The 9,965-nt window shown below is 45.1% G+C and overlaps 1 protein-coding gene across 3 annotated transcripts in view; it reads left to right on the top strand.

The window, feature by feature from the left end:
* Positions 1-251: 251 nt before the first annotated feature.
* Positions 252-9,965, top strand: part of FOXP2 (forkhead box P2) — a 424,704-nt gene continuing 414,990 nt past the window's right edge. For all 3 annotated transcript variants that reach the window (XM_082075945.1, XM_082075946.1, XM_082075944.1), the window contains exon 1: positions 252-891. The gene's annotated coding sequence lies outside the window, so the exon portion shown is untranslated. The remainder of the gene's footprint in view (positions 892-9,965) is intronic.

Raw genomic sequence — 9,965 nt, 5'->3', positions numbered from 1 at the left:
CCTCTCGGCACAGCTGCCGCCGGCGGCCAGACCTGCGCGGCCGCCTCCCACGCGGGTCCCCCGGGCCTGCCTTCGCGCGAGGGCCGCGGCACCTCGGGGGTTGCCAGCAAGCTGCAGACAGCCGGCACTGCCAGCACAACACCCGGCTTTGTTTTCTGCCCGTCTGCTAAACTCGTTGTGTCTAACGGAGCCGGAGGAGAGGAGCGGCGGGGGCGGGGGGGAGGAGAGGGGGCGGGGAGGGGGCCGCCGCCGAGAGCAAACAACTTCCCCGACGGTTTGTTTACATAGCAGGTGGACCTGCCGCCCGCCGCGGCCCGCAGCACTCCGCTCCGGCGGGGACCGGCCGGGGGAGGCGCGGAGCGGAGCGGGGCACGGCCCAGTGCGTCCCGCCGCACTTTTTTTTGTTGTTGCCATCCCCCTCCGCTGCTCCCCCCCCCCCCCGCATTATTAGCACTTCTGTGCAGGCCACTTCGCGATCATGTGAGGGCTCCCTCTTCACTCCCCTTTCTCCAAAGGAGTCGGTGTGTGCAGCAGCCGGTTTTTTCTTTTTTTTTTTCTCCCTTTTTTTTTTTTTTTTTTTTGCATTCCCAACAAAACACATACACACAGGCGGCACACTCCGCACACGGGCGGACCCGCACGCCGGGGGAGGGAGCGCGGCACCGCCAGCGCGAGGCAGCGCCAGCCGGCGGGAGGCCGCCAGGCACCGCCGCCGCTCCGCACCCGCGGAGGCCCCCGCGCCGCCCGCCCGCCCCCGCTCCCCTGGCCCGCGCGTCCCGGCGGCGGCTCCGCCCGCAGAGACTTTGCATGTGCGCGCGGCTGCGCGCGGCTCCGCTCGCCCTTTCTCTCGGTGTCAGCTCGCCGGGACGCCCCGCATGGTGTCTCCTCCCGGTAAGTGCTACCCCCCCGCACACCCGTCCCCTCCTCCTCCCGCTCCCCGGTGTGACTTGCTACTTCCACCCGCTCTCCCCCCGCCGCCGCTCACTGACTTGCCGCCGCCGCGGGAAAGTTTGGCCGCGGCCGGCGCGGCCGCAGGAGTGACATGTGTCAGGTCTCCCGGCACCCGGGGGCACCGCTGACAAAAATGCATCGCCACCGGTGGTGGGGGGAACGCTCGGCGGCAGGAGGCTGGTTGTGCCCCGGCTGGAGTTTGGGCTCTGCCTCACTAACCCGGCGGACCGGACCGGTCGCGGGAGCGGGGTGGCGGCTCCTCTCAAATCTCCCGGGGCAGCCGCGGATGGCAGCACGGGTTGGCGGGTACCACCCAGTCCCCGCGCAGGGCCGCGGAAGCCACGCACCCCCCCCCCGCGTAATTGAAAACAAACAACCTGTAGCCTCCCCGTACGGGGACAGAAGTGCGAGGCGGGGAGAACTCGGGGCCGGGCTTCAGAGGGAGTGTGTGCCGGAGAGGCTCGGCCGTCCTCGGCTCGCCTCACCGTGAGTGCTTCCCCCCACCCCACTTATGTTTTTCTTTTTTTTTTTCTCTTTCCCCGAGACCTCCCCAGCAGACAGCCCCGGTGAAGAAACGTGTCACGTTTCTCCTTTGTGTGCTGCCTGCCTGCCGGAGGGAGAGGCGCGCCCCCCCCCCCGCCTCCGCCTCTCTGCCCGTCCGCCCGCGCGGAGGGGCCGCCGCTGCCGGCGGCCCTGGGGGCGCCCCGCGCCGTGCTGCCCCGGGGCGCCCCCGCTGGCGTGGGCGGGAAAGCGCAGGGCCGCGGGGGTGCCCACGGGACGGCCGAGCCTGCCGGCGCTGTTCGGGCTGCAGCGAGGGGCAGCCTCACCCCCCGCCCCTTTCGCTTGCAGCCCTTCCACCAAAAGACAAAAAAACCCTAAACCCAAGAATTAATAAATAATGATGCTACAGCTGCGGAGTTCTTGAGGCGGCCTCCGTGGCTGGTGCATGGCGGCCTTACCCTGGAATTGGCTCTTGAAATTCAAGAGGACTGCGGGACCTGGAAAGTTTTGAAAGTTTAATTTTGAGGAGCGGGGTGAGGTAGCGCACCCGTGGCTGTGAGGAACGCTGGGGTTTGCTTCTCCAGCCAGGGGTGCCAGGGCAGAGAGGGCGAGCATGGGTGCCTTCTCGCTGCGCTTTCTGCTGTGCTGAGCGCGGGATGCGCAGGCTGCACAGCTCTCAGCCTCCCTTAACCTGCTGGAAAGCCCTTTGCCACCCGTCTGAGCTGTCCTGGTGAAGGGTAAAGACACTCAGTGAGGTGGTTTTGCTCTTCCCCGCAGTTCAGTTCGTGTCAGGTTCAGGAGTCTGCGGGCCCATTTCCCAGCATAGCCCCCGGCCGAGTGCACTGGTGAGCGCTGGTGAGGTCTCAGGATGGGGCTTCAGGCAGAAGGGCAAAGCCTGGGCTGTGGACGAGTAGTCAGTACAGGCAGGAAAACATTAATTTAAAACTTGTGAGAATAGTCTGGACAGAAAACAGGCTGCTGGTGTATTCTCAGGGGAAAAATAATCTCAAAAGCAACCACCCTAAATTTATAGTATCACCGTCTGTGTGTAAAGAGCACAGAGCTGCAGATGGAAGAACGTGCAGTAATTTCCACCTGGGAATCACTTCTGTTTTTAAGAGGCCGTGTTTGTTTATGCACTTTATTACAGAGAGAAATGCAGAAGTTCCCCTTCCAAAGAGGATTTCCCCTGGTCTTTCCTCACATAAAAGACCCTCTCCAAAAGTCACTTGAGGGAGTGGGAATCTTTTCACTGACATCCATAGGAATCGCTCCGTTGACTCAGTGGGCTTGGATCAGGCCCTTGCAAATTTCGTTGCAAATATGGCACTAGGAAGTTGTGCATGGTGCCTGTATGCCCACATTAATTGGTGAGGGGGGGAAAGAAGTTGGAGATAAAGTTTTAAGAGATTTTGACAGGTTTACTTTTTTTTTTTTTTTTTTTTTCCCCGTGCTAGGTAATTTAAAACCATTAAGGAAAAACATTACTGCTAGTAATATTACTCTAAAGAAAATATGATTAATTATTAAATCAGTTTCTCTAATGCTACACTAAACCCTTTTGAGTGAGATATAGATTTTTAGTTTTCAAATTAGTATTTATCTTTAATTTAAGGCTTGTCCTGACTGTAATAATTTGTTCATATTAAATATAGATATTGAAAAGACCCGTGTTTCTCAGTAATTTGCTATTTTAATGTAGTTCTTAAAAATGTTAGTGTTCTGTAGCATTTTTGTACACTTAAATCATTAATTTAACTACTCAGAATATTAGATTACTAAACGGTTAAGTGAAATGAAAGAGTGTTTCAAATACAGCATTTCCAAAACACACATCGTAACCTTCATGACAATTGATAGGTCACTTAGTGACATACAAAAGATACATAATTAGGCATTGTAATTTATTTTGTTAATATATAGCACCTGAAATATACTGCTTAATGTGAGGCCTTGTTGTTGTAAGCTTTAAGATTTAACAGTAACCTTACTAGGAAGCTTAAGCAGAATCAGTTGTATAAATATTTGGATATTTCTTTGTTTTTAGTTTTAACCTCAGTGATTCCTATGTTTTGTCACAAGATCTTTGCTACAGTGTTTATAACCTTTGAGAGAGGAAAAAACCCTAAATGTTTAGTAGCTTTTTGTACATTGAAGATTTGTGTAAAATTACCAGAGAGTCTATAGGGAACAACCAAATTAGAGTTTTTCGAGTGTGAGGAAGAGTAAAGTAAGTGTATCAAGTTCAGGATATTTTAATTAGTGAATACACAGTACTATTTTAAAGCTGCACTAGGGTTTGTACAATAGTCAGGTGTTGAGTTTCTTAGGTTTTGGAAGTGACTCTTTTTTGTTGTTAATCATCTGTTGCTTATACATTTTAAAATGCTTTCTGCATTAGAATGCATCGTAACTAGCATTTTAAGATTAAAGGTGCATTTGCTTAGAAACATTCCTGTCAGACTCCAGTATATTTTTAGAAAAGTTCTTTTTGGACTCCAATGTATTTTAAAAAAAGTACTGTAGCATAAGCTTTTTTTTTTTTTTTTTTTTTTTTGACTGATATATGTGAGCTAGAATAAGCTTTTTATATTCTGAGGAATATACCTGATTCAGCATTGCATGCACAGGAGTTATTCAAGGCTAGTGGGCTGAAAACAATAGAAAACTTCTGAGATGTGATCCCTGTTGTGGCAGTGTTTTGCTATGTGTCATTGAAAATGTCACTTAACCTCTTTGTTTTTTCATCATCAAAATTGTGAGGGCTGGTATTTATCCATCTTTCTGATAGGGTGATTAATTAATATTTCTTGAACACTGAGTACTCTTTTGTTGCATTTCTATTTTTACCAGGTTTATTTTGGAGAAATTAAATTCTGGTGGTGGTTCAAAAAGAACTGTTCATGGGAATCATCATGTTTTTTTCTTTGTTAGTCAGATCGTGAAGAGGTCACTTGCTCATAGGAGTTGAAAATTATTTAGGACATAGGTCACTGAGAAGTACCCATGGAATGATTTTGACTGGAGAAAATTGTGAATCATGGTCAAACTGAAAAATGCTCTCAACTTTGTTGCAAAATAATAATTTTTAGTACACTCGAACTGATTATTCTTTTTAAATTTTGTGACAGCTAGTGGGTCTAGAAGTAATGCAAATTATCTACTTTTTTCACAGCCACTGCAGCATACCTCTCAACTAATCCTTGTTAGAAGAAATACTTGTCATTTAGATTCCCGTTCCCTGTCCTGTTTTGACTTGAGATCTTTCTTGATTGCATGTGTAAATTAGTAGCACCAGAAAAATTGAATAAAAAAGATGAAATTATAGAAAAGGTTAGCTGTAATAAACTAACGTCAGATAAATCTTAAAATTCCAGTTACATAGTTCACTGTTAGTTGTTTGGAGGTTTTCTTCTACATGTGCTCATTCACAAGAGCATACTTACCTTATGGTAGTAATTTCAATAGGTAGTTTTAAACTTAAATTTCAAAACTTCTAGATTGACATAAAAATAAGGAACAATCTGTCAAGTATTATTTAACATGGATCATCTTTTTTTCTCCTTTCTGAGGCTCTCAGTAGCTGAATCACACTTACTACTTTTAAAAACTTCCAAGATGTTTACTACAAATTGTAACAGGCATCTATCCTTTGATGCAAGATTTGCATATGTTTTGGTATTTCTGCCTTTTTTTTTTTTCCATTTCTGCTAGGTTTGCGTTTTAAAAGCAAGACCGTGTTTAGCTTCAGAAAGCTGGATTTAAAAGTGCCAGCAATAGCTCGCCTATGCTGTCATCACTGAAGTAGCTGAAAATAATCTCTTTAATGAACAGTTGCTACAATGTTTATTAGTTCACCAAAGTGCAGTTTGGGATGATGTTAGAAACTGAAGTTTGAAGAGTGAGTTATGTGTGGAATTGTGTTTAATGTCACGATTTCAGTTCCTGTTCTAAGAAAAATGAAATTAAGATGTTAAGCACATTGTGTTAGACTATTAACTGTCTTAAGTCTTTTTAGTAAATTGTTGAGGTTGTTCAGGAGGGGGAATAAGAACATTGTAGGCTTAACTTTTCATCCGTTTAGTTAGTTATTTCTTCTTCCTGCAAATAGTAATCACATGTCTGTAGCTGGAAAGGGTTTTGCTGCAGTTTATTTCTTATTTAAATATGTACGTTAGTCTGTCTGGCTGCTGATTCCCTTGGATACCACAAGATGTACGCTCAGTGTGCCCCGAGTGTGGATATCTCTTCTGCTTTGCTGTGGCTTTAGGTAACATTGATGGCTTTCTAATTGGTCAGGCTGTGAGAGGGGGCAACAGGCAGGTGGGTTTAAGGGACAGGCAGCACCTTCAGTCAGCATGCAGAAGGGACATTTAATGCCCTGTGTCCCTCCTCTCTGCACCCCCCCCCCCCCGCCCTGATGCATGATGACCCTTCTGGGGTGGATGGAGTGATGACAGATCTCCATCCTAAAACCTAAGCCTGCTTTGGGGTTCACAGGCTGGCTTTGGGTTGCCTGTGGAGCTGCCTTGTTTACCAAGAGGCTTCAGTCTTCTTCCTATGGGGAGCAGGTACTGAAAGCGGGTGGTGGGGTGTCTCTGTTTTGAGAAGTTTCCAGTCCATTGGTGGTTGCAGGGTCCACAGGGATGCTGCAGGTTGCTTGCTCAGTAAGCTGGTCCTTTGGACCTCTGCTGTGCATCAGACCACGGCTGCAAATTGCATCGGGCTAAGTATTTCTATAAATTGCTAATCTCAGTCCCATTTCAGTTAGTTTGCCTCCAGGATGTTGTGAGGATGACTGAGATTCCAGCGGGCTCGTGCCAGCCTTTTTCCTGTGGGAGATACTCTTTACTGTTGGGCCGAAAATCGGAAATTCATTTGAAAAGTGGTGTTTTGAAGTTAGGTGGTGTATTGTTATATATAACTAGAAAATTGTTAAGTTTTTCTAAGCACATTATTTATTTGGATAAGTATTTACGTTTTTATGGAAAATGTCCTCTACCTTTTAAGACTGATGTTTCATTGAAAGAAGATACACAGTCCTATTAGAATAACTTAATTTTTCTCTTGCAACATGGTACATATTTTCCAACGTTGGCCACAGTTTCTCTCCTGAGTAAATTTAAATACTGAGTTGTTCAATTATCCGTCTATTTTAACCTAAACCAGCATGATACATATTTTAAAAATATTAATTATTTGACATAATTTGAAATTATGTATTTGACATAATTTGACAAATTATGTTTTTGACACATATATGTGTTAAAACACTCTGATCTTGGTGGATATTGCCGCTATGATTCTCATGATATGTCCTTTGAGGGAAGGAGGGAGGATGGCTGTACAAGTTTAGCATATTGCATTGATTGCCTAACAGGACCAAATTGGATAATTCAGCCTGCAAACTAAGGAACTTGTGTTCAGAAAAACAATCTCAGAGTTGCCAAATTATTTCAAGCATAATACTGTGCTAATGATGTATCAGATGTTGATTTTGAATTTGCCCAGGAGTGGCAAAGCAAATTAAAACAAGGTGAATGTCCCTAAACTCCATTTAAACTTCGACTTCCAGTCAGTGCTATCTTCATGTAAAAAGGTTCCTTTCAATTATGTTGTTGATTTCTTTTTTTGCAACTCTTACTACTGATGCTGAGGAAGCACATTGTTCTCCTGGAATTGGAACCCACTTAGTAAAACAAGTGGTGGGCAATAATACCTGTGTAATAAAACCTGTACCTGACATTTAACTGCTTGGAAGTTAGATGAGAAACTGTCAGGTTTTACCATGTACAAATAATGCTGAGAAAATTTTAAGGGTTAGCGGTGGGAAGCCGCGAAGGGCTTTGGGAAGGAGAGGGACAACACACAATGGAGGGTTGGGGAGTGCTGTGGAAAGAGGCCAGAGAAAACATGTGGCTGGGCCAGAGCCAGCGAAGGCCCGGGCAGCGCTGTCGGGAGGTGGGCAGCCACTCAGAGAGTGGGGGCTTGGGTTTGCCTGAGAAAGAACAGTGTGATTTCTATCCGGTGTCCAACAGATGAAATAAATTTTTCACTTTCGCTTCATTTTATGGGAAGAAATAATTAACTTTTTGCGCGCCGGTGTTACTCACAGAGGTGCTGCCAGTTTGAGCTGGCCATGATTGAGCCTGAAGAGTGCTGTAGGATATTTTAAAAATATTAGATCTTGTTAATTCCAATGTGTGTATTTGGAAACTTATTAGTTGTTGTATTGAAAGTCGATTTTTATTTACTACAAATCAAAGTATCACTTTCTTAGTGTGGCAGAGGAGGGACAGATCTCTTTTGAAGATAAAGGGAAGAAAAGTGTATAGAAAACAGAGGCGAGAACCTTTTAGAGTCTAAAACACAGTAATTGAAATATTTATGATTCAAGGCACTTCTCTGTGAGAGAACACAGACAGGATTGTGGTTTCATTACAGTACTTACAGTATTCTCATGACCTAAAAATGAAAACACAAAAACCTAATGCATTCAGGTGTGCACAGACTGCAAAGATACACGTCGCTGGTGAACTGTTATGCTTTTCACTTGGGTCAACATGTTTTCTTCTTTGTAGAAGAACATATTTAATTCAGTAAGGAGTAAGTGATTATCATATGTACAGCAAGGTGAATGTAAGAGGAAGGGTGCTGAGGACTCCTTGATAAATGCTAAAAATCATTCTTCATTGAAAATCAATTAGTGGAATATATGGGTGCTAAAACTGTAAAAATATTAGGACGGTACTTTGCTAAAGATCGTGAAATGCCTTCACACAGAAATTCATTCAGACTCATTTGTTACCAGTCTTGAATGCATTTAAATTACTTTTAATGTTGTGGTGATGCCTGTAAATTGTTCTGGGTACACAATAACTGTCAGCGTACATTGAAGAATACGTATGGTCAGTAATTCAACAGATAACTATATTAAATACATGGAAGAAGCTTCACACAGTGTCATAAATCCTTGCACATTCTTTTCCTTAAGAAAAGGAATTAAGCATATTGTGACAGAAGCTGTGACATATTTGGTATTTAATTCTATTTTAAGTTACTGGCATCTTGTAAAAGAGTTAAAGATGTGTTCAGCATTGGATGTGGTGACCAATCTGTTCTGGGGCCTCTGTTTATTATTGACCAGGAAAGGATGTGAAATATACCTGAGCAACCAGAATTTTTTTTTTTTCAAAAATGTTAGTTGAGGGTTTTTTGTTGTTGTGGGGTTTTTTTTTGTTTGTCTGTTTGTTTTGTTGTTTGTATCTGGGAAGCAGATCATGCTTTCAGATCACAGAGAAGCCAGACGAATGGTAAAACTGTCAAAATATTTGCGTATAAGCTTCAGTACTCTGCTCAGTGGGGAAGCTGCTGGTTGCCCAGAGGTTTCTGTGCAGAGCTGTGCAGCTTTGGGAGCGGCGGGTGCCCCTGCCAGCGCTTGCATGCGTGGCTGTGCAGCAGTGCAGAACTCCCGTGTCCATCCACAGCTTTCTGGGAAGGAGGCTGTGGCCTTCAGAAGGAAAATCAATGTATCTGGTGGATTTGCTGCATCTCAGGCTATGGGGCAGAAAACATCCTGAAGAAGAGTGCTGTCAGTGAAGACAAAAATGTTCAGTCCTTTGCTAAAACAGCCCATGTCCTCAAGGAGTCGAGGAGTGGGATTCTTCTGGGCAGGAACTGACTGTGCTAGGGAGTGGCTTTCACAATATACAAAACCTATTTTAAGGGTTGTGATAGGAAAACCTGCTCTTTCCAAAATCTTCCTTAAAAAAATGAGGGAGGGTGCTTCCAGATCAGGTTTGTATTAATTTCCAGGCTAAGTATGCCTTGTGTCATCAGTGTCTTGCCATGTCCCAGCAGATGGTCAACCGCTGAAGTGGTCTTGAGGTTCAGGGTGGCTTGGACTGGTTATGGGGTCTGAAGTGGTGAGTGATGGACCAGCTCAATCCTCCAGTGTCATCCTGCCACCCAGCATAACCCCCTGCTCAGAGCTTCCTACCTCGTGCGGCACACAGGTGCCCTTCACATGGCTTTGCCTGTCTTCATGCTTCAGGTGGGAATGTACTTGAGAGGATGGCCACATACCTGTGTTGAAAAATCTCTCCCAAGACCTTCAGCCTTGATCCAAAATTTTCTGAAGTTGACTTGAAGACTCCTTGTTTTGGCTTAGGCACTGAAGGTGGTTGATGCTTTGGATTGTGTTTGTATGTTCATGTGCAGAACTGGTTTCTGAGGTTGTTACGGGCTACTTGGCTGCTCTTCAAAGCCACCAAGACCAGGGCTGGTGGACCACTTGTGTGTATTTAAGCCAAATCCAAGTGTTTTCAGTTTTACAGTTTTTCTTCCATTACAGGTTCATACACCAACTGTTGATAGGCTCTGAGCCAATTACCACTAAGATGAAAAACTGATATTTAAAGTGACTTTCTTCATAGTATTTAAATACTTTAAAGTCTTCACTTCCATTTATTCAGTAAATGAATCTGAAAGAATACAGAGGTCAGGTACATCAT

The sequence above is a fragment of the Streptopelia decaocto genome, assembly GCF_964273445.1.
Source record: "Streptopelia decaocto genome assembly, chromosome: 1".
In the NCBI taxonomy this organism is placed as follows: Eukaryota; Metazoa; Chordata; class Aves; order Columbiformes; family Columbidae; genus Streptopelia; species Streptopelia decaocto.
Note: the sequence above shows the minus strand (reverse complement) of the source record. Positions and strands in the feature narration are given on the sequence as shown.